The sequence below is a fragment of the Lithobates pipiens genome, unplaced genomic scaffold (genome assembly GCF_037356315.1).
Source record: "Lithobates pipiens isolate NorthernLeopardFrog02 unplaced genomic scaffold, aLitPip1_a1.2 Scaffold_8, whole genome shotgun sequence".
NCBI lineage: Eukaryota > Metazoa > Chordata > Amphibia > Anura > Ranidae > Lithobates > Lithobates pipiens.
In genome coordinates this window covers 119,306,573-119,332,154 of record NW_027507903.1, presented here as the reverse complement: position 1 = coordinate 119,332,154, position 25,582 = coordinate 119,306,573, and the positions used below count along the sequence as shown (strand labels likewise).

The following is a 25,582-nucleotide window of genomic DNA, read 5'->3' as shown; positions in this document are numbered from 1 at the left end:
CCAGTCCAATGGACGTCTCCCCTCTGCAGTTTTTTCTTTTCCCCTATTTTTGGGGTTTTGTTATTCCTTCCCCCCCCCGATTCCCGGAGCTACACATTCTACTTGTTTTTCTTAACCCGGGCTGGCCTAGGTTGAGTCCCGAGACGGATCGACTCCCGGGTTACTGAGCCCCCCCGTGGTTTAGCACTAGTTGGTTCCTTTTGTGGAGTGGACTGTTGGTGCCTCCCTAACCCGATTTTTATTTTTTTAATTTTATTTCTGGGTTGGGGAGTCGATAAGGAACCGTACAGATCCAGTGTCCCTATAGGACCGCTGGACCTGTCATTTGATGTTGTTTTCTTTTACCTTGTATTGTGTTATTGTTTCTCTTCTTTCTCCTCTCTCTAGGCTTTCTCCTCTTCTCGCTTCCTCAGTGAAGCCATGCCAGTGGTTCTCCCGGTCGCCGCCCCTCCTCCAGTGGTCGCTGCTCCTCCCGAGGCACCTAGGCCTCCAACAAACCAGGCTAAGTATGCCCTATACACCACCCCTACTTGATCATGGCTAGGATTATGTCCCTTAATGTACATGGCCTGAACTCCAACAAAAAGCGGCACCTAGCGCTTAGGGAGTTCTGACAGGCGGGGGCAGATATAGTGATGGTCCAAGAAACACACTTTAACCGGGGAGACTCCTTTGCATTCGCCTCCAGACATTTCCCTCAGGTCTATCAGGCCTTCAACCCACGGAAAAGAGCGGGAGTCCCTTTTACTTGCACCTCCGTGCACCTAGATCCACGGGGCCACTACATTATTCTCCATGGTCTGTGGCGTACGCAGGCACTGACCCTATGCATCCTCTACGCCCCCAATGTCCATCAACATACATTTTTGTCTAGGGTGTTTTCCCGTTTGTTTAGGGCGCCCCCCGGGCTTCTGGTGATAGGGGGGGATTTTAACCTTACTCAGTCCGCACTCCATGATCGCCTAGCAGTGGGCCGCCGGGCGCCTCAGGCTAGGACCCTAAGACTCTAGGCTCTTCCGCCAAATCACCAGAAGACGGGGCCTTTTTGACGCCTGGCGAGCTCTGCACCCACAAGACCGCCAGTACACCTTTTTCTCCACTCCCCACAGCACACACTCGCGTATTGATCATTTTTTTGTCAACGCGACACTGCGGGCGGTCCAATCTGCACATATACTCCCCATCTCCTGGTCAGATCACGCCCCCATAACTCTAACCCTAGCATTAGACCTCCCCCTTCATAAGCCCTGCACCTGGAGGCTGAACAACTATCTCCTGCAGCATGCTCCGGCAAAGGCAGAGCTGGAGTCTTCGCTCTGGCACTACTTTGTTGAGAATGACACTCCAGACGTCTCCCTCGCTACCCTCTGGGCCGCCCACAAGGCTGTCATCCGGGGGCGCTGTATAGCCCTGTCCTCAGCTTTGAAGCGGGACGCACGGACCGCCAGGCTACTGGCCGAAAAACGGCTTAAGACCCTTGAGGCCCGCCTTTTGGACACCCCCCCCCCCCCCCCTCCGTCTCCACCCTTAAGCAAATCGTCCAGACTAGGCTGACACTTCGGGACCTGGCGTTGGATCGGTTGAGAAAGCTCTAGTCCGCCTGCGACAACTCTACTATGACAAGGGGAACAAAGCACAGTCCCTGTTGGCCCGGAAACTGGCGGAACGTACAGTGACCTCTGCTCCGGCCCGAATTAAAAATAGGGGGGGGGGATCTTCTGACCCACCCCCAAGCGATAGTGGACGCGTTCGCAGACTTTCATACTGACCTGTACAACAGACCGGACATCCCCCACAACCCCCCAACCTCGGGCCTGTCTAACCGTATTACCCAGTACTTGGAAAATATAGTACTACCCCGACTGCAAGACACGGCCCTCCGAGAACTGAACGCCTCTATCACTGAAGAGGAACTCCTGGAGACTGTGAGGGCTCTCCCAACCCACAAGTCTTCGGGACCAGACGGGCTCCCCTACGAGTATTACAAGGCGTTTATACCTCTCTTGAGCCCACATATGACCAAGCTTTTTAACTCCTTTCTCCAACAGTCCCTGGTCCCGACCGAAATGCTAGGCTCATTCATTTCCCTCATTCCCAAGCCAGACAAAGACTCGACCGCCTACGCTAGTTACCGGCCTATAGCCTTGCTGAACGCAGACCTAAAATTTTTTACGAAGCTCTTAGCGAATCGCCTAAATACGATCCTCCCTTCCCTAATACATAAGGATCAAGTGGGATTTGTCCCCTTGAGACAAGCAGGGGACAACACCAGAAAGATCATTGATCTTATTGACGTGGCGAATAGGGACAACCTAGCATCTCTGGTTCTAAGTTTAGACGCCGAGAAGGCGTTTGACCGCCTCAGCTGGCCCTTCATGGAGGCTACGTTACACCGCATGGGCTTTCGGGGCCCATATCTGCGAGCGGTGCAGCACCTCTTCACTACCCCCTTCTCGCAGGTTAAAACCCCCTTCGCCACGTCCTCAACTTTCTCTATTGCTAATGGCACCCGCCAGGGCTGTCCGCTTTCTCCTCTCCTTTTTGCTCTGTGCGTGGAGCCTCTGGCAGCTGCCATTAGAAGCAACCCCAACATTCGAGGGATTCCGGTCAGGGGCAGGGAATTTAAGATTTCGCTCTTCGCAGATGACGTTATCCTTACCCTGACTCAGCCCAGGATCTCCCTCCCAACCTCCACTCCGAGCTAGACCGATACGGGGAGCTTTCGGGCTATAAAATTAATCCATCTAAATCGGTGGCCCTCCCACTAAACATGGGGGCGGCTGAGACGACCCACCTACGCTCCGCTTTCCCATACAAATGGGAAAGCTCTTCCCTTAAATATTTGGGCGTTCTCCTTACGCCATCATTCCATACCTTGTACCAGGCTAATTTCCCCCCCCCCTCTATCAGGCGATTAGGGAATTAATACGCAAATGGAAGGCCCACCACATATCGCTCATGGGAAGGATCTATTAAAATGGTGATCCTCCCCAAGCTCCTGTATTTGTCCCATACGCATAGTTACGCGCACTCCAGAAGGACCTGTTGAAATTTGTATGGAACTACAAAAAACACCGGGTCCCGAGCTCTGTCATGACGGCCTTACGCTCAGACGGCGGCTTGGCGTTCCCCGATTTAGTTTGCTACTACCAGGCCACTCAGCTACGGGCCATAGCCTCCTGGTTTCCGCAGAGGTCATATAATAGATGGTCGGAGATTGAAAAAATCTGGCTGGCTCCAGTACACACGAACAGTTTCTTATGGGGCGCTAGGGTCGATATAGACTCGGGTCGGCTACTAGGGCCGATGGCCCAGCTCCATCTGCTCTGGCGGAAGCTCTCCCGCGAACACAGTCTCCACTCGGAGTTCTCCCTAATGACTTCCTTCCTCTGCAACCCGACATTACCGGCTAGCCTGACCCACCAGATATCCTGGCCTTCACGCGACCTGTTTCACTTAGGGCACCTGGTGGACCCCAGAACACGAAAGCTGTTGTCCTTCTCGGAGCTCCAGGCTAAACATGACCTCCCCCATCAGACGTTCTACAGCTACTTACAAATTAGACACTTTGCACAGTCCATGGCCCCTCACCTACGGTTTTCCCTGCCCTCTCCTTTCAAGCAGATAATTCTGGAAGGAAGGAGTCGCAGAGGGTTGATCTCAGACATTTATCGCATCCTCAACACACACCACTTTCAAACGAGGGGTAAGCACTCCTACATGAGACGCTGGGAGGGGAAATTGGGTGAGGAGCTCCCCCTTGAGACCTGGCAGGGGGTGTGGCGCCAGGCGGCCAAGTCCTTTCTGTGTACACTGTACAAAGAGAATGCCTACAAAATCCTCTTTTTCTGGTATCAGACCCCGGACATACTCCACAGAATATACCCCTCCACCTCAGATCGCTGCTGGCGATGTCTGAAGGAGCGGGGCTCCTTGGTCCACATCTACTGGGCCTGTCCCCTGATTGCCCCATACTGGCTCATGACCCGAAGGCTGCTCCAGCGTTTATTTGACATTTCTGTACCCCACTACCCTAAATTCTTCTTACTAGGCCTGTCCCAACCCGCACTGGCCAGGCCGGGCCGGAAGCTCCTTAGGCATATCCTGACAGCGGCCCGCTGCCTGATAGCCCTAAACTGGAAAAATCCGTTGCCTCCGTCTAGGGAGGCCCTATACTCCAGGATCAAGGATGTTGAGCTCATGGAGAAAATGACTGCCAGGGTGAGGGATAAGCTTGAGGAGCACGACCTGATCTGGGGGAGATGGTGGCTGCTGGAGGACTGATGGCGAACCAGTGTGGATATGGTGATGTGGACCGCTGGCGTTCTATTTCCTTTTCTTTGTCTCTTTCTCTTTCTTTGCTTCTCTCTCTTCTTCTCTCTTCCACTCTTTTTGTTACTACTACTGATGGTCCTTGTTCTGTTTTAAGTCTGGCATATAAGCTAGGCAGCAGACCCTGGGTGGTCCTTTGGTTCCCAGCACGGATAACTGACTTTTGGTGTCTTTCGTCCCGCTGTGCACCCTTGGTCGGATTGCCTGATCTCGCTGCATCTCCCAATACTGTGTTATTCTGCACTGTCTATCTACAATGGGCCCCTTGTATTTTGGGAACCATACTGCTATTGCTGTATGCCTGTACTATTACTTTTGTTATACAACCACGAAAAATAAATAATTTGGAAAAAAAAAAACTTTATTAGGTAGTATATGGGGGTCCCTAACGCCATATAAAAACTTGACGCGGAACCTAAATAACTAACTGGCTAACCAGCATCACCAGTGACACTTATACGGTGATTGCTGGTGAAAGGGTTAACTCTAGGGGCAATCGGGGGTTAAAACTTTTATTAGGTTGTATATGGGGGTACCTAACGCTATAAAAACCTGGCGGTGAACCTAAAAAATAATTAGCTACCTAGCGGCACCAGTGACACTAATGCAGTGATCAGAAAAACGATCTCTTAGTGACACTGGCAAAAGGGGGTGAAAGGGGGCAATCTGGGTTAAACCTTTATGGGGGGGGGGGTAAGGGGCTACCCTGGACCTAACACTAACTGCCCTGACAGTTTTTACAGTTACAACTGACACTAAATGCAGTGATCAGTAAGTAAATGATCACTGCAATCAGTGACACTGTGACTGGGAGGGGGGGTGATCGGGGGGTGACTGGGGGTTAAAGTGTGCCTATGTGTACCTACATTTCAGTGTAGTGTTGGTGCACTTACTAGGATGTCTTCTCTCCTCGCCATCTGTCAAAAAGACCCCCCCCCCCAAAACAAAGCTCTATATGTGGGGGAAAAAAAAGGACATAAAATTAATTTTGGAGGAGTGGTGTCACCCCTGTCTGAAACTAAATTTGTCAGTGAGCCTACATCCCTAATATCAAAGAAAAGATTCCTTTTACTTAAAAAGAGTGTATATCCTCTAATGGGAATTTAAATAGGACTACTGCAAATAAATAATAGTGTAGAAGTAAAAAAAAAAAGTTTATATTAAAATTGATATTTATTTAGAAAAATATAAAATCAGTGACTATGACATAAACCAACATAGAGTATTTACAATGGATACATGGACAAAAATGAAGGACAAAGCCTATACTGTTGAAACATAGTGATATACAATAGATAGAACCCGACGTTTCGAGGTGTTGATATGTGAACTTCTTCTTCAAGGGTAGTCGGCTTGGTTACAACAACAATTATGTCTATAGTTCAAAAGGGGAAAAAAAAAAAGACAAATAAAAAGAAGGGAAAAAAAAAAAGTACATGCAGCAAGTACTTTCACTATAATATCAAATTACTGTTCAGTGTGCAAAGCCTTATTAATCATTTTGATAACAATCATATTATACAAACGTGTTCAATTACTAACCCTGTATGTATGAAAGCAGGGCTTCTCCAAAACATACACCGTATCCAATGATTAATCGATTAGCTGCAGCTCTGCCGAAATCTGGGAGTTGTAGCAAGGGGGGCAAAAGCGAGGGGGGAGGGGAAACAGGAAGGCAAAGCCAATCTCACAGATGGACACTAATCCCTCAGAAAGACCACAATCCACGTCAGTCCAAGAGCTTCACAAGGGGCACCTACACCCCACATACATCCCGATTTCCACAAACAGACAGGAGAGAGCCAGCACAAAAACAATGGCTCAAAACCAGCCCTCCCCAGTTGCTGGAAAGAAAGCACAAAATATCCCATAAATTGGTTACTATATTAACCACTTGACCACTGGGCACTTAAACACCCTTAATAACCAGACCAATTTTCAGCTTTTGGTGCTCTCACATTTTGAATGACAATTACTCAGTCATGCAACACTGGACCTATATGAAATTTTTGTCCTTTTTTTCACACAAATAGAGCTTTCTTTTGGTGGTATTTAATCACCGCTCGGTTTTTTATTTTTTGTGCTATAAAAGAAAAAATACCGAAAATTCTGTAAAAAAAATGAATTTTTCTTTGTTTCTTTTATAAAATTTAGCAGATTAGTAATTTTTTCTTCATACATTTTGGCCAAAATTTATACTACTACATATCTTTGGTAAAAATAAGTACAAATTGGTGGATATTATTTGGTCTTTGTGTTTTTTTTTTTTTTCACAAAATTGTCATATTATCAGTTTATTTCTCACACACAGCATATGCATACCACAAATTACACCCCAAAACACATTCTGCTATTACTCCCGAGTACGGCGATACCACATGTGTGAGATTTTTACACAGTGTGGCCACATACAGAGGCCTAACATGCAGGGAGCGCCATCAGGCGTTCTGGAACACCCAGGACAATTCTGACATTTCTCTCCTACATGTAAAAATCATCATTTATTTGCTAGAATTACATTACATAGAATCCCAAAACATTATATATGTTTTTTTAGCAAACACCCTGGAGAATACAATGGTGGTCGTTGCAACTTTTTATCTCGCACGGTATTTGCGCAACAATTTTTCGAATGCTTTTTTTTGGGAAAAAAAACAGTTTTGTGCTTAAAAAAAAAAAAGCATAATGTGAAAGATGAAGTTACGCTGAGTAAATGGATACCTAACATGTCACTCTTCAAAATTGCACACGCTCGTGGAATGGCGCCAAACGTCGCTACTTAAAAATCCCCATAGGCGACGCTTACATTTTTTTTTACTGGTTATATGTTTTGAGTTACAGAGGAGGTCTAGGGCTAGAATTATTGCTCTCGCTCTAATGTTCGCAGCGATACCTCACATGTGTGGTTTGAACACCGTTTTCATATGTGGGCGGGACTTACGTATGCGTTCGCTTCTGTATGCGAGCACATGGGGACAGGGGCGCTTTAAAAAAAAAATTATTTTTTTATTGTTCATTTTCCTTTATTTATTTTAGTTTGATCAGCGATTTTTTTTTTTTTTTTTTTTTTTTTTTTTTAATTGTGACTGCGACATTTTGGCAGACATGTCGGTCAATTTTGACACATTTTTGGGACCATTGGCATTAATACAGTGATTAGTCCGATTAAAAATGCATTGATTACTGTAAAAATGTCATTGGCAGTGGAGGGGTTGTATGACCTAATGTGCATTTTTTTTTTTTACTGTAGGGGGCATGGCTTGGCGTGTGACATCACTGATCGTCATTCACTATGACAGGGGACAGACGACCAGTGACAAGCTCACTAGAAAGCACGGGGAGATATTTGTTTACACTTACCTCTCCCTGTTCTTCAGCTCTGTGACCCGATCACAGGACACCGGCCGCGATCGGGTCCCGTGGCCACGGCACGGAGCTCAGAACCGGGTCGCGAGTGCGCCGGTGGCGGCGCACGCGACCCAGGGCTGGGCTCTTAAAGGGCAATGTACCTGTACGTGCTTCTGCCCAGCCATGCCATTCTGCCGACATATATAAGCTTGAGGCAGTCCTTAAGTGGTTAAGCTGCCCTCTGATAGGCTTGTGACCAGAAATGGGAGCAGTAGGACATGGCTGGAGGAGTGCCCCCCGAGTACAGTGGCCCATGGCGCTATCACCCGTACATCCCCTCAAAGAGGGAGAGCGATGTCTCAAGACATCTATGTGTGTGTGTGAGCGCCATGCCGCTCCAACCCAAAGGGGGGCTGGACACGGGGCCCTGGTGGTGCCGCCCCACGTCAACATCCCGCGGCACAGGTGAGGCATGTCGTTCACAAACCATGTAAACATACTGCCCAATAGTGAGGGAGGCAGGGCATGCCTCTAGGGCTGTACCCAAGCCACCCCCCCTGCGCCGAGTGAACACTACAGAGGCGATGGGGATGAGGGAGAGAAAGAACAGAGAGTAACCCCGCCCACCTCCTAAGAACTTCCCTTCCTTAAGCAGCTGAAGGAAACCGATCAACCATTTGTCATTATAAACAAAGAAAAATCACAGCAAATATTGCAACACCACATTACAATGTAATGTTTAAGTACAAAGTCCAAATGCATATACAGTAATAAAAAATGAAACATCAAATATAACAATTTACAATAACAAAAAAAAAATACAGAAAATAATCACAAATCATTAAATGCATATACTGGACATCTCTGAATAGAGATTTCACTTTTAATTATAAAGTGGTTTATAGGACACAGATTTTATCACTCTAAAGATTCCCACTCAGACCCTCCAGAGGAGAATCCTCCCTCCAAGAATGGCCTAAATGAGATTGCTCCGTTAAGGCCAGGTTGCTTAGTCGCATTTAGGTGGAATATCCACCTCTGCTCTAACTGTAGAAGAAGTTTGTTGGTATTCCCACCCCGTATCCCTGAATGTATCCTATCCATAATGATAAGGAAGGAAATTTTTGGGGTGATCCCACTGTGTAAGTCTCTAGCATGCCTTCCAAGTGGAAGACTGGGATTTCTCGCCTTCATTGACATGGGGCGATATCGTTCTCCATTGGGAAGTGTCACATTGCATGCTGTGTTCATATAGCAACAGTAGTTGCATCCACCATAGGTAAAGCATGGATCTTTTCTGCTGAGATTGTTAAACTCAGTGGACACCAGACAATCTTTAAGTGATCTGGCAAATAAATTCTGGACATTTACTTACAAATGGACCAATGGTCGAGGCCATAGATAAAATGTGCAAATATTTATTAGCAATTGTTTTGAAAATTGCATGTTGGTTAGAAAACCTAGTTATAATCTATATGGTTTTCGGTTTTGTTTTTTTGATGATGGATTATATAACAAATTGCTTCTTGTTCTCAATATTGCTCTATTATAGGCCTTTTTTAGGTTTTCGAGTAACCCCGTAAAAGCAGTCTCTTTTAGCAAGAAGAGGACCAAACGGGAGTGATTCGAATGGGAAACAACATAACAAAACGCATCACTGAATTGCACAATCACCCAGTACATCTTCAGGGTGCACAATCGATGCAAGGTAATAGTTTGTCCAATAGGAACACTTTACTAACACCTTCTCACTCGGACACAAATTCACTCTTTCCTAGACTGTCTAATGTAGATTATAAGGCACCGTTACTCACTGGCGCACATGATGAAAGCTCGGCTATGGGAACGACCGATGGTGAATCACAATGAAATAGAAATCTGGTAAGCAAATCTATACTTCCTTCTGATATACTTCCTTCTCTGCCTAGTGTGGACCTGAATGTGGTGAATTTGTCTACCTATAAACTTTCAAAATTAGGACTTCAAATTCTTTCTTGTGGTCTAAGCTTCTGCCCGAACCAGGATATCAATAAATTTGAAGCCATCAAAGATCTCCAGTTATTTGCCATAAGCTAATTTTGAAACAATTGTATTCCAAGGAAATACCGACAACCTAATTTTGAGTCCCAAGAATTAAAAGCCCTGGATACACTAGTTAGCTTGCTGGAGTAAAATTAGATTCCTGAACTGATTGACCAGATTGACCTGGAACACTTACTAGGCCATTTTGATGAAACAGAACTCCCCGCAATACCAAAATTTAAAAAGAAATCGGACAAATTCCCGCCGTTAAGTATGAACTCTAATGTGCTGGCATTTGTCAAGCTAGTAGGCAGTGAGATATGTAAAATTCAGACAAATAAATCCAAGCAGGACAATATGTCAAAGGATGAAAGGCAGGCTTTGAAAACACTGAAGGAACATCTGGGTATAACAATAAAACCCTCCGATAAGGGGGGTAATATTGGTATTATGGATAACAGGTACATTGATATGTGTATGAAAATCTTGGAAAACAAAAAATGGTATTGTAGAGTTAATGCGAATAAAATCACCAAGATCACCCAGGAATTTTATTCCTTGGTTGACCAGGCATATGGACAAAACATCATCACTAGGTCCGATTGGGATTTTATCAGGACAAAACAGCCAAAAATTCCAACATTTTATTCCCTGCCGAAATTGCACAAGTGTATGAAACGTCCCACTGGTAGGCCCAGAGTATCGGGTAATGGATCACTGACTGAAAATTTGAGTACCTTCATTGACGGGCATTTACGTCCATATGTGACCAGTCTTTCCAGCTATCTCGAGGATACTCTACATTTGTTGCAGATTCTGGATGGTTTAAGTGTTTCTCCAACATCGATATTGGTGGCTATCCGTTGATTACGTTGGGGCACTTTATAGCTCTATACCCCATGATAGGGGTATAAGTTGCATCAGACACAGTGTCTCTCAGCCCTTGTACACACGGTCGGAGATTCCGTCGGAATGTGTCCTATCAGACCGTTTTGTCGGATATTCCGACTGTGTGTGGTATGCATCGGACTGTTTCCGTCGGAATATCCGTCGGACAAAATTTTCCAACTTGCTGGAAATATTTTCCCACAAACTGCTCCGTTCGGACATACTCCGATCATGTGTAGCCTACTCCGACGGACAAAGTGCCACGCATGCTCAGATCAAATTTCTAGACCAAAGCTATTGGCTACTAGCCTGAACGTAGTCCCATCGTAATGAAATAACGTCATCACGTTATGTACAATCAGATTTTCCGACAACTTTGTCCGACCGTGTGTATGCAACAGTTTCGGACAAAATCCAACGGATTTGATTGTCAGAATGTCCGACCGTGTGTAAGGGCTCAGGATGATCGCTTCTCAGCCTTTTGGCTAAGATCAAGTGTAGTATCTGTTATCAGTTACCAGGAGGTGGCGCTTGCTTCCGTCCCTGTTCTACGGCGAGGTGGAGCAGGGGTGGCGGTTGCTATGCAAAGCCTGCTGGTGTGAAGGTGACCTGGAGCGGTTCGTAGCCGAAAGGGAAGCCTTCTGATGAGGATGGAGAACCACTGGTCAGCGCCAGGGGAGGGGACCCTGGCCTTCTGGCTTGGATTGTGGCAGCTTTAGCTCCGGTCAGTTTTTCGGGAGGGAACGTTTGTTCCCCTCTCTCCCACCGGGGGAACGGCCTGTACTTCCCGAATGTAATTAGGTAGGAGTGATGGGAGCGAGGGTGAGGCCTGATGGTAAAGGGCTCTCACTAAGCTCCTGGATCTCCATGCCTTTCTGGCTGGGGTGAAGGCTGCTGTGGTCTGGGGGGGTCGGGGATGCTTCTGTTGAAAAGCCTATGGTGATGTGCCCCTGAAGTGGCAGTTCAGGGATGCCTTACATTCACTGTGATTTATTACTTTGAAGTTTGGCACCACGGACACTTCACCGTATAACAAGCTTTTTTACACCTGCCTCTAGGGCCCGGCCTTTTGGCTAGGACCAGAGGAATTTTTGATTCCTGGCCGGAGGGCCTGGCCATTGTATTGCACAATGGCCACCTTTTCATTCTCCTCTTCACTATCCCTTTCCCCACTTTTTATTTATTTTATTTGTGTGGTTTGTCACGTTTTATGTTTGTCACTTTCACGTTTGATGTGTAGGGTGTCGGTCCTTGGACCTATCCTGAAAGTCTTGTGGGAGGGTGGACATAGGCCTTCTGGCTTGGTTCACCCTCTCTTTGGGGTGTCTCCCTTTGGGGGAGCCCCTACCCTAGTACCTGGGTGGGTCTGTTTCGGCAGACCTACCGGAGAAAGGCGGTCAACCGGCTTCGGCTGGATGGGCCATGTATTTGGTACCTCAGTCCCCGCCTGGAGCCTAACGTCCCGGGGGATCAGGGTAAGGTCCTTCCTAGTGGAGGACAGCAGACACCCGTGGCACAGTTTTGTGTTTCACTCTTTATGTGTGTGCACTTTTTTTGGCACCGGGTGGATGTTTTTGGGTGTGTTTTGCATGCCATAGGCTTTTTCAATCGAAATCTCTCAGGATGGTAGATTTTAGACATGTGCAAAAGGAAAACATTTGTTTAGTTTCGTTTTAATTCGTTAATTAATTTCGTTTAGTTATATTCGTTAAATTCATTTTCGGATTTCATTTCGTTTTCTACCGAATTCGAAAAATCGGTCGCATTCGAAAATATTTCAACCAAATTCGAAAATATTTCTACCGGATTCGAAATTATTTCAACTGCATTCTAAACTATTTCAACCGGATTTGAAAATATTTTGCGACCCGACTTTAGGACCATGTATCTCGAAGTCACTTGGAGATGTTGTAGTGCTAGTTATATTGTGTTTGCAAACCAAATTTGGTGTTTCTAGCTATAAGTGACCCCGAGATATGTGGCCCCAAAGTCGGGTCGCAAAATGTAATTCTCTGCTGCAGAAAAGTTCTTGACATTTTGTGATCTGACTTTGGGGCCACGTATCTCTGGGTCACTTGGTGCTAGAAACCCCAAATTTGGAGATGTTGTAGTGCTAGGTCTATTGTGTCAAATTTGGGGTTTCTAGCTATAAGTGGCCCCGAGATACTTGGCCCCAAATCAGGTCGCAAAATTCATTCTCTGCTGCAGAAAAGTACTTGGCATATTGCCCATATCTGGGGTCACTTGGTGGCAGGTGACGTGGCAAGTGGACAATCCACAACTTAGCCATGTGGCACTCGTGGCCGGCCACGTGGCACTCGTGGCATGTCACGTGGCACTCTAAAAAAGGCCTATAATAGAGCAATATTGAGAACAAGATGCAATTTATTATATAATCCATAGACATGTGCAAAAGGAAACAATTTGTTTAGTTTCATTTTCATTTGTTAATTAATTTATTTCGTTTAGTTATATTAGTTAAATTAGTTTAATTCGTTTTCGGATTTCGTTTCGTTTTCTACTGAATTAGAAAAATCGGTCGCATTCGAAAATATTTCTACCGGATTCGAAATGATTTCAACATGATTCGAAATTATTTCAACTGCATTGGAAACTATTTCAACCGGATTCGAAAATATTTTGTGACCCGACTTTAGGGCCATGTATCTCAGGGTCACTTGGTGATAGAAACCCCAAATTTGGAGATGTTGTAGTGCTAGTTCTATTGTGTTTGTATACCAAATTATCTGGGGTCACTTGGTGGCAGGTGACGTGGCAAGTGGACAATCCACAACTTGGTCACATGGCACTCGTGTCAGGTCACGTGGCATTCGTGGCTGGCCATGTGGCACTCATGGCAGGTGTCGTGGCAAGTGGACAATACACAACTTGTGGCAGATGATGTGGCAAGGGGACAATACACAACTTGTAGCAGGTGACGTAGCAAGTGGACAAATACAATACACAACTTGTGGCAAGTGGACAATGACATACAGCATATGCACTTGCCTTGCGATCGACATCCGTGACTTCTTCAATCAGGCATGCTGACAACTTCATTGATACCATAAATATAAATGAAATAAGATGTGTGTGTTTGTTTTTTTTTTGCACTGGTACACTGCAAGTATGAAAAGTTGATGTGACACACATATATAAGTAAGTATAAGTAACCATCTTCCAAAATTTCTAATTCAAATAGAAAAGATTAGAATAGAATAGAAAAAAAATATAATTTAATAGAATAAAATAGAAAGAATATACAACCATCTTCTGAAATTCAGAATTTGAATAGAATAAATTAGAATTTCGAATAGTATGAATTCAAATTTTTAAATTAATTCATTTTAAATTTGGATAGAAAAGATTATAATAAAATAAAAAATAGACTAGAAAAACGATAGAACAGAATAGAATATATTATATTTTATTCTGTTCTATTGTTTTTCTAGTCTGTTCTTTTATATTCTATTAAAATCTTTTCTATTAAAATCAAAATCATTATATACTAAATTCGAATTTCGGAATATGGTTTTATATATATATATATATATATATATATATATATATATATATATATATATATATATATATATATATATATATATATAATTTCTTTCCGACATTCGAATTTCGTATAGAATGAATTTGAATAGAAAAGATTAGAATAGTAATAGAGAATAGACTAGGACAATAGAACAGAATAGAATATAGATACTATCTATTTCATTTTTTATTTTTTTTGCCGATTACCATTTGTTTTAACCACTTGCCGCCCGCCCTATAGGGAATTGACGGCAGCAAAGTGGTTTCATAATCCTAACCGGACGTCATATGACGTGATTAGGATTATGAGCCGCTGCGCCCCCCCGGGGGCGCGCATCGCGGCTATCGTTGTTGCGGGGTGTCAGTCTGACACCCGGCAACTACGATCTCGGTAAAGAGTCTCCGACGGAGACTCTTTACCATGTGATCAGCCGTGTCCAATCACGGCTGATCACAGTGTAAATGGGAAGAGCCGGTGATCGGCTTTCCCTCACTCGCGGCTGCTCCTCTGACAGGGGGGGTCTGTGCTGATCGATTATCAGCACAGCCCCCCCGAGGATGCCCACACTGGACCACCAGGGACACCACTAGACCACCAGGGAAAAGGTAATAAAATCCATAATCCTCCCTAGACCACCAGGGATGCCAGTCAGCACAATGGGTGCCAATCAGTGCCCATAATGGATGCCAATCAGTGCCCACAATGGGCATCACTGATTGGCATGCATTATTGTTTGGCACTGATTGGCATCCATTACTATAACACCGATGCCGCCTATGAGTGCCCACCTGTGCTGCCTATGAGTGCCCACCTGTGCTGCCTATGAGTGCCCACCTGTGCCGCCTATGAGTGCCCACCTGTGCCGCCTATCCATGCCCACCTGTGCCGCCTATCCATGCCCATCCGTGCCAGCTATCAGTGCCAATTTGTGCCACCTATCAGTGTCCGTCCGTGTTGCCCATCCGTGTCGCCCATCCGTGTCGCCCATCCGTGTCGCCCATCCGTGTCGCCCATCCGTGTCGCCCATCCGTGCCGCCTATCAGTGCCACTTCATTGGTGCCCATCAGTGCCACCTTATCAGTGCCCATCAGTGTAGCCCCATCAGTGCCCATCAGTGAAGGAGAAAACGTACTTATTTACAAAGTTTTGAAACTGAAACAAAAAAAAATTTTTTTTTTCAAAATTTTCGGTATTTTTTTATTTGTAGCGCAAAAAATAAAAACCGTAGAGGTGATCAAATACCACCAAAAGAAAGCTCTATTTGTGGGAAAAAAATGATAAAAATTTCATTTGGGTACAGTGTAGCATGACCGCGCAATTGTCATTCAAAGTGCGACAGCGCTGAAAGCTCAAAATTGGTCTGGGCAGGAAGGTGTTTAAGTGCCCTGTATTGAAGTGGTTAATAAGATCTCCTGCAGACTATTAGCATCTATTTCATTTTTTGCAGATCTCCTGCAGACTATTAGTATCTATTTTGTTTTTCACCAGATCTCCTGTAGACTATTAGCATCTATTTCATTTTTTTTTGCAGATCTCCTGCAGACTGTTAGTATCTATTTTGTTTTCTCACCTGATCTCCTGCAGACTATTAGCATCTATTTTCTTCTTCTTTTTAGCAGATCTCCTGTAGACTATTAACAGCCATTTCACTTCTTTTTATTGAAAATCTCCTGCAGACTGTTAGAATCAATTTCATTTTTTAGAAATGTAGATTTTGTAGATTTGATGACAAGACCAGGGGCTTCCTCCTAGATGCCTTGGAGTTTATACTCAAACATAATCATTTCCCGTCTAATAGGTCCCACTTCCTCCAGGTACAGGGTGTTGCGATGGGGACTTTGTGTGCCCCATCATATGCCAATCTGTACCTGGGGGAGTGGGAACGGTCGATTGGCCAATCTGGCACTTTGGCTCCCCATATGAGGAACATTAGTCTTTGGTATAGATTTATCGATGATGTCTTCCTCATATGGAAGGGCCCACAGGATCAGACCTGAAACAGTTCCTCCATAACTTTTTTGGATGTTACTGTACACAAAGATGAGACAGGCCGTATTAGTAGCAGTCTATTTAGGAAACAAACTTCTGGCAATACTATATTACATTCCAGTAGCTTTCACTCCAAGGCATTGCTGGCCTCCATTCCATTTAGTCAGTATGTGAGAATGTGCAGAAATTGCACTGATAACTTGATTTTTAAAAGAGAGGCCGACTTGCTAAAAGAGAGACTGCTTTTACGGGGTTACTTAAAAACCTGTCTAAAAAAGGCCTATAATAGAGCAATATTGAGAACAAGAAGCGATTTATTATATAACCATCATCGAAAAAAACATAACCGACACTCATATCGATTATAACTAGGTTTTTCTAACCAACATGCAATTTAAAAAGAAAATCGCTAATAAATATTGGCACGTTTTATCTATGGACCCGACCATTGGTCCATTTGTAAGTAAAAGTCCATAATTTACTTACAAGCATGCCAGATCACTTAAAGATTGTCTGGTGTCCAGCGAGTTTAACAATCTCGGTAGAAAAGATCCATGCAAGTACCCAGGTACGTTTACCTGTGGTGGATGCAACTACTGCCGCTATATAAACACAGCACGCAATGTGACACTTCCCAATGGAGAACGAGATCGCCCCATACACTATGCTAATTGCCAGACTGAGGGTGTTGTATACCTTCTTTGCTGTGACTGTTTCTGTTTTTATGTTGGAAAGACTATTCAGCCATTTTGGCGTGTCGTGCCTATTGACATATTGTGTCAATGAAGGTGTGTAATCCCAGTCTTCCACTTGGAAGGCATGTTAGAGACTTACACAGTGGGATCACCCCAAAAATTTCCTTCCTTATCTTGGATAGGATACATTCAGGGATACGGGGTGAGGATATCAACAAACTTCTTCTACAGTTAGAGCAGAGGTGGATATTCCACCTAAATGTATCAGCCACCTGGCCTTAATGGAGCAATCTCATTTAGGCCATTCTTGGAGGGAGGATTCTCCTCTGGAGGGTCTGAGTGGGAATCTTTAGAGTGATAAAATCTGTGTCCTATAAGCCACTTTATAATTAAAAGTGAAATCTGTATTCAGAGATGTCCAGTATATGCAATTAATTATTTGTGATTATTTTCAGTTTTTTTTTTATTGTTTTTGTAAATTGTTATATTTGATGTTTCATTTTTCATTACTGTATATGCATTTGGACTTAACCATTACATTGTAATGTGGTGTCGCAATATTTTCTGTGATTTTTTCTTTGTTTATAATGACAAATGATTGATCGGTTTCCTTGGGCTGCTTAAGGAAGGGAAGTTCTTAGGAGGTGAGTGGGGTTACTCTCTGTTTTTTCTCTCCCTCATCCCCGTCGCCTCCGTAGTGTTCACTCGGCGTGGGGGGGGGGTGGCTTGGGTACAGCCCTAGAGGCGTGCCCTGCCTCCCTCACTATTGGGCACTATGTTTACATGATTTCCATGTGAACGACATGCCTCACCTGCGCCGTGGGATGTTGGTGCAGGGCGGCACCACCAGTCCACTTCTGATTACGTCTGTGGCTTTAGTGTCACAAGTCAGTTATCTGGGTAGGTGTATTTAGTAATGATAGTACTTTTATCTATAGACCTGCAAGTACATTTTATTTTTAATATAGTAACCAATTTATGGGATATTTTATTTTGTGCTTTCTTTCCAGCAACTGGGGAGGGCTGGTTTTGGGCCATTGCTTTTGCGCTGGCTCTCTCCTGCATGTTTGTGGAAATCGGGATGTATGTGGGGTGTAGGTGCCCCTTGTGAAGCTCTTGGACTGACGTGGTTTTTCTGAGGGATTAGTGTCCATCTGTGGGATTGGCTTTGCCTCCCTGTCCCCCCCCCCCCCCCCCATCGCTTTTTCATCTTCCCTTGCTACGACTCCCTGATCTCTGTGGAGCTGCAGCTAATCGTTCAATCATTGGATACGGTGTATGTTTTGGAGAAGCCCTGCTTTCATACATACAGGGTTAGTAATTGACCACGTGTGTATAATATGATTGTTATCAAAATGATTAATAAGGCTTTGCACACTGAACAGTAATTTGATATTATAGTGAAAGTACTTGCTGCATGTACCTCTTTTTATTTGTCTTTTTTTTTTCCCCTTTTGAACTATAGACATAATTGTTGTTGCAACCAAGCTTTGAAGAAGAGGTTCACATATCAACACCTCGAAACGTTGGGTTCTATCTATTGTATACCACTATGTTTCAATAGTATAGGCTTTGTCCTTCATTTTTGTCCACGTATCCATTGTATATACTCTATGTTGGTTTATGTCATAGACACTGATTTTATATTTTTCTAAATAAATATCAATTTTAATATAAACAATTTTTTTTCTACTTATACGCTATTATTTATTTGCAGTAGCCCTATTTAAATTCCTATTAAAGGATATACACTCTTTTTTAGTAAAAGAATTTTTTTCTCAAATTAATTTTGGTACAGCATCACATGCCTGCGCAATTGTCAAATAAAGTAAAGCAGTGCCTTATCGAAAAAATGGCCTGGGCAGGAAGGGGGTAAAACCTTCCGGAGCTTAAGTGGTTAAATGTCAGTTGCATCGCCACAGTTCTACTTGAGGCTACATGTACTGTACATGGGGGATTTAGCCCATCGGTATCTAATTACGGCTTTCGGTCATCGGAAGGCACACAGTGCCCGGTCCCACTTCCAAAAGCCTGTCAAAATCAGGCTGAAATATGTGCCAGCTGGACCCTTACCAAGCCAGTACTCATGTTTACCGTAGTATACATTTAGGGATGTATACCTGCATATCGCCCTAAACGTGAGTACAGCATCCAGCTGCTGCATATTTTGGCCTGTTATAGATTCTGACAGGCTGCTGGCAGTGGGGCTGGACACTGCACCTGCAATAAAAAAAACACTGGGATTTGACACTGATAGGCCAAATACACTTTATGGCCACATGCACACAGACTCTAAAGACAACTTTTTTTTAAAAATTTTGGGTAGATTAAGAAATTATCATTTTTAACTTTTTTTTTTGTCATCTCTCTTTCATTAGTTGTGGGGGGGCTGTCCTTTCTTGTCCCTGCAGCCACAACAAAGAGGAAAACTCTTGTAAACAGTTACTAGCTCAACAAGTGTCCCCATTGGAAGAGTCTCTCTTTAGGCCTGGTTTACACCAATGCATATTTTAGTGCACTTTCGGTTTTGCAGAAATACACGGTGTATTTCTTTAACATGGTTTCCTAGGGATGTAGTTCACATCTGTGCATTTTATGGAAAGGGCCAGGGTTTTATTTTCTGGTTTTTGGTTCCATAGATCAGTGTTTCTCAACTGCAGTCCTCAAGGCGCCCCAACAGGTCATGTTTTCAGGCTTTCAATTATTTTGCACAGGTGATTTAATCAGTTTCACTGCCTAAGACCCCATTCACACTAAGGCGTTAAAAATAGCGCCTGCAAAGAGCCTCTCCCGTCTCTCCAGTGTGAAAGCCCTCGGGCTTTCACACTGGAGCGGTGCGCTGGCAGGACGCTAAAAAAAAGTCCTGCAAGCAACATCTTTAGATCGGTAAACGCTCCTAAACCGCTCCTACCCATTGAACTGAATGGGCACCGCTGCCGAACCCCCGGCAAAGTGCAGCTGCAGCAGCGCTTTGAGGGTCGTTTTAACCCTTTTTTGGCCGCTAGTGGCCAAAAACCCCTGCAAAAATGGCAGTAAAGCCCCGTTTAAAATAGAGCTTTACCTCCAACGCCCCAGTGTGAAAGGGTCCTTAGTAATTACCACAGCCATTTCATCTGAGGGAAATTCTGAAAACATAACCTGGTGTGCCTTGAGGACTAGAGTTGTGAAACAATGCCATAGACTTCAATGGTTTAAAGATGTGTATTGTAAAACGCAAAATGCACCTGCAATATGCAAATTGCAACCAGCACAAGTGTGAATCAGGCGTTACTCCTGTTCTAGTGGCAAACTAAAATTTTGGTTTAGGTCTTGATCACCAGGTTAAAAAGAGGGGTGAATTGCCTTAATATGTCCACATAAATAAATACCTGGCAGGGGTTAATCCTTCCCAATTTTCTTTTTTTGATTTGGATATAGAATTCAGAACAGGTGTATTGTGCCGTTGGGTACACCAGAAATGAATAATTAGCACATTGGCTCTGTTGTAAGTAATCCCTCTTGTGGTCAAATGTGGAACTATGCACGTTTCAAGGATTAGTGTACATTGAAATAAAAAAAAGCTTACAAGTGTTCCTTCAATTAGATGATGTCATGATGCAGGGCCAATAAAATGTGCACATTTATTCACAGCTGCACGGTAAAAGTTATCCCGCATTGTTGTACCTGTTATATAACACATCAGAAATTATACAATTTTAATCACTAAGACCCTGTTCACGTGGGGTGATTTGCTCTGTGCTCCAAGCAGGGCCATCTTTTATTGGCACAAGTGCTGCATACATCCCCGTGCAGGTTACCCATTTTGGTCTATTGGGATACGTGGCTGTACAAACACAACCGCTGTGTCCCCTATATCAGTGGTTTTCATCCCTGTCCTCAAGTACCCCCAACAGGCCATGTTTGCAGGTTTTCCTTTATCTTGCACAACCACTTTCAGACCGGACCATTTTGCTGGTAAATGACCAGAGGTCTTTTTACACTTTGGCACTGCGCTGCTTTAACTGTTAATTGCGCGGTCATGCAATGTTGTACCCAAACAAAATTTGCGTCCTTTTCTTCCCACAAATAGAGCTTTCTTTTGATGGTATTTGATTGCCTCTGCGATTTTTATTTTTTGCGATATAAACGTAAAAAGACCGCAAATTTTGAAAAAAAATGATATTTTCTACTTTTTGTTATTAGAAAAATCCAATAAACTCAATTTTAGTCATACATTTAGGCCAAAATGTATTCAGCCACATGTCTTTGGAAAAAAAAAAGTCAATAATTGTATAGTTATTGGTTTGCGCAAAAGTTGTCACATCTACAAACTAAGGTACATTTTCTGGAATTTACGCAGCTTTTAGTTTACGACTGCCTATCTCATTTCTTGAGGTGCTAAAATGGCAGGGCAGTACAAAACCCCCCCAAATGACCCCATTTTGGAAAGTAGACCCCCTAAGGAAATTGATAAGAGGCATGTTGAGCCCATTGAATATTTTATTTTTTTGCCTCAAGCGATTGAATAATGACAAAAAAAAAATTTTTTTTTTTTTTACACAAAGTTGTCACTAAATGATATATTGCTCACACATGCTATGGGCGTATGTGAAATGACACCCCAAAATAAATTCTGCTGCTTCTCCTGAGTATGGGGATACCACATATGTGGGACTTTTTGGGAGCCTAGCCGCGTACGGGGCCCCGAAAACCAAGCACCGCCTTCAGGCTTTCTAAGGGCGTAAATTTTTGAGTTCACTTCTCACTACCTATTACAGTTTTGAAGGCCATAAAATGCCAAGATGGCACAAAACCCCCACAAATGACCCCATTTTAGAAAGTAGACACCCCAAGCTATTTGCTGAGAGGCATGTTGAGTTCATGGAATATTTTATATTTTGCCACAAGTTGCGGGAAAATTACAAACTTTTTTTTTTTTTTTTTTTTTTAACAAAGTTGTCACTAAATGATATATTGCTCATGCATGCCATGGGCATATGTGAAATGACACCCCAAAATAAATTCTGCTGCTTCTCCTGAGTACGGGGATACCACATATGTGGGACTTTTTGGGAGCCTAGCCGCGTACGGGGCCCCGAAAACCAAGCACCGCCTTCAGGCTTTCTAAGGGCGTAATTTTTTGATTTCACTCCTCACTACCTATTACAGTTTTGAAGGCCATAAAATGCCAAGATGGCACAAAACCCCCACAAATGACCCCATTTTAGAAAGTAGACACCCCAAGCTATTTGCTGAGAGGCATGTTGAGTCCATGGAATATTTTATATTTTGCCACAAGTTGCGGGAAAATTACAAACTTTTTTTTTTTTTTTTTCACAAAGTTGTCACTAAATGATATATTGCTCACGCATGCCATGGGCATATGTGAAATGACACCCCAAAATAAATTCTGCTGCTTCTCCTGAGTATGGGGATACCACATATGTGGGACTTTTTGGGAGCCTAGCCGCGTACGGGGCCCCGAAAACCAAGCACCGCCTTCAGGCTTTCTAAGGGCGTTACAGTTTTGAAGGCCATAAAATGCCAAGATGGCACAAACCCCCCCCAAATGACCCCATTTTGGAAAGTAGACACCCCTAAATTTAGGGGTACACTAGTGAGACTAGGTAATAAATGGCGGGTGCCCTGAAACTATAAAAAAATAACTAACCAACCAGCGTCACCTGTAACAGTTATATGGTGATCACTGGTGAAAGGGTTAACTAGGGGGCAATTAGGGGGCTTTATGCGGTAGTATATGGGGGTCCCTGGCGCTATAAAAAGCTGCAGCGAACCTAAATACCTACCTGCCTAACTAGCGTCACCTGTGACACTAATACAGCGATCAGAAAAACGATCGCTTATTAGGCTGGGTTCACACTGGAGCGATGCGGGAACGCCACGAATGCGCGGCGGGTTCCCGCATCGCATGCCTCCCGGCGGCAGTTCACACTGCCCTATGCGAACTGCTGGGAGTGTCAGTGAAATGTTACTGACACCCCCAGATCAGTTCGCATATCGCAGTGCGATCTGCAAACTCGGATCGCATGGTGTGAACACCCATGCGATCCGATTCTGCTGCGGGCCAAAAAAAGGGTCCCGTGCGAATTTGCGGCGGGTGCGGCGAATGGCTGAACTCGAATCGCACAGAGATCGGATATGATTTGCACTGCAGTGCGGTGCGAATCACATCCGTTCTCATAAACCGCTGCAATGTGAACCCAGCCTTAGTGACACTGGCGACGGGGGGTGATCACGGGGTTAAACCTTTATTGGGGGGGTTAGGGGGGTACCTTAGAACTAAAGGGGGCTAACCCTAACTGCCCTAACAGTTATTAGTCACAAATGACACCCGCCGGGTGATCAGGGGGTTAAACCTTTATTAGGTAATAAATGGCGGGTGCCCTGAAACTATAAAAAAATAACTAACCAACCAGCGTCACCTGTAACAGTTATATGGTGATCACTGGTGAAAGGGTTAACTAGGGGGCAATCAGGGGGCTTTATGCGGTAGTATATGGGGGTCCCTGGCGCTATAAAAAGCTGCGGCGAACCTAAATACCTACCTGCCTAACTAGCGTCACCTGTGACACTAATACGGCGATCAGAAAAATGATCGCTTATTAGGCTGGGTTCACACTGGAGCGATGCGGAAACGCCGCGAATCCGCGGCGGGTTCCCGCATCGCATGCCTCCCGGCGGCAGTTCACACTGCCCTATGCGAACTGCTGGGAGTGTCAGTGAAATGTTACTGACACCCCCAGATCAGTTCGCATATCGCAGTGCGATCTGCAAACTCGGATCGCATGGTGTGAACACCCATGCGATCCGATTCTGCTGCGGGCCAAAAAAAGGGTCCCGTGCGAATTTGCGGCGGGTGCGGCGGGTGCGGCGAATGGCTGAACTCGAATCGCACAGAGATCGGATGTGATTTGCACTGCAGTGCGGTGCGAATCACATTCGTTCTCATAAACCGCTGCAATGTGAACCCAGCCTTAGTGACACTGGCGACGGGGGGTGATCACGGGGTTAAACCTTTATTGGGGGGGTTAGGGGGGTACATTAGAACTAAAGGGGGCTAACTCTAACTGCCCTAACAGTTATTACAGTCACAAATGACACCAATGCAAAAAAAAAAAAAAAAAAAAAAAAATGACATTGGTGTCACTGTGACTGGGGGGCAGGGGTAATTGGGGGGGTGATCGGGGGGTAAAGGGGGGGTGTGAGTGTGCCTGGCATGTTCTACTGTGTGTGTGAGTGTTGGTGCAACTTACTGATCCGCTCTCCTCCGTGTCGGAACGAAAAATACCGACACGGAGGAGAGAATACATCACTTCCTCTCCTGTGTTTACATTACAGGAGAGGAAGTGATGTCACCGGGGATTTCTATTCGTCGGGAGCGATCGCGAGGGGGTGGCCATGAATGAATGGCCGTCCCCTCGTCCGGGATCGCTCCCGTACGAATACCGACCGCCGCAGGCACCGGGCGGGGGCCCGATCGGGCCCCCGACCCGCGGGAGGCAAGGGACGTACATGTATGTCCTTATGCCTGCCCGTGCCATTGTACCGACGTACATCGGCGTGCGGCGGTCGGCAACTGGTTAAGTCAGAGTCAATGGCATGGTATTTTGGACAGCCATTTTATCTAAGAGAAATTCCCAAAACATGGCCTGTTGGGGGTACGTGAGGACAGGGTTGAGAACCACTGCCCTACATGACCTGTAGCTGCAGGTCACCAAACTTAGCCTGTGTGGCTGTGTACGTGCAACAGTGTACCAATGAACTAAAATGAGACGCCGACACAGGGATACAGTTAGGTCCATATATATTTGGACACAGGCACAATTTTCATACTTGGCTCTGTATGCAACCAGAATAAAATTAAAAAGAAATAATCCAAATGAATTTGAAGTGTAGACTTTCATCTTTAACTCAAGGGGTTGAACATAAATATAAAGTACAAATTTTAGGAACTGCAACCATTTTTATACACAGTCCCCCCATTTTCAGGGGCTCAAATGTAATTGGACAAATGAATATAATCATAAGTAAAATGTTATTTTTTTTATATTTTGTTGAGAATCCTTTACTGACAATGACAGCCTGAAATCTGGAACCCATGGACATTACCAAAGATTGGGTTTCCTTCTTTCTTATGCTTTGCCAGGCTCTAAACTGCAGCTGTCTTCAGTTGTTCTTTGTTTGTAGGTCTTTCTCCCTTTAGTTTTGCCTTCAGCAAGTGAAATGCATTCTCAATTGGGTAGAGATCAGGTGACTGACTCGGCCATGGCAGAATATTCCACTTATTTTCCTTCAAAAGCTCCTGGGATGCTTTTGCAGTGTGTTTTGGATCATTGTCCATCTGTAGTGAAGCGTCGTCCAATCAACTTTGCTGCATTTGGCTGAATCTGGGCTGACAGTATATCTCTAAACACTGCAGAATTCATCCGGCTGCTTCTGTCACATCATCAATAAACACCAATGACCCAGTGCCACTGGAAGTATTAGAGATTGATCTTAGTTCATCCGTCCAAAGAATGCTTTTCCAGAATTGGTCTGGCTTTTTTTTTGATGTTTTTTGGCAAAGTTTAATGAGTTTTTTTCTATTCTTCAGGCTTATGAATGGTTTGCACCTTGTGGTGAACCCTCTGTATTTGCTCTCGTGAACTCTTCTCTTGATTGTAGACCTTGACAATGATACGCCCACCTCCTGGAGAGTGTCCTTCACTTGTCTGGATGTTGTCAATGGATTTTCTTTACCATAGAGAGGATACTACGATCA

General features: G+C 44.4%; 1 pseudogene; it reads left to right on the top strand.

Moving 5' to 3' along the window:
* Window positions 1-11,055: 11,055 nt before the first annotated feature.
* Window positions 11,056-11,137, top strand: LOC143964668 (U2 spliceosomal RNA; annotated as a pseudogene).
* Window positions 11,138-25,582: the final 14,445 nt, after the last annotated feature.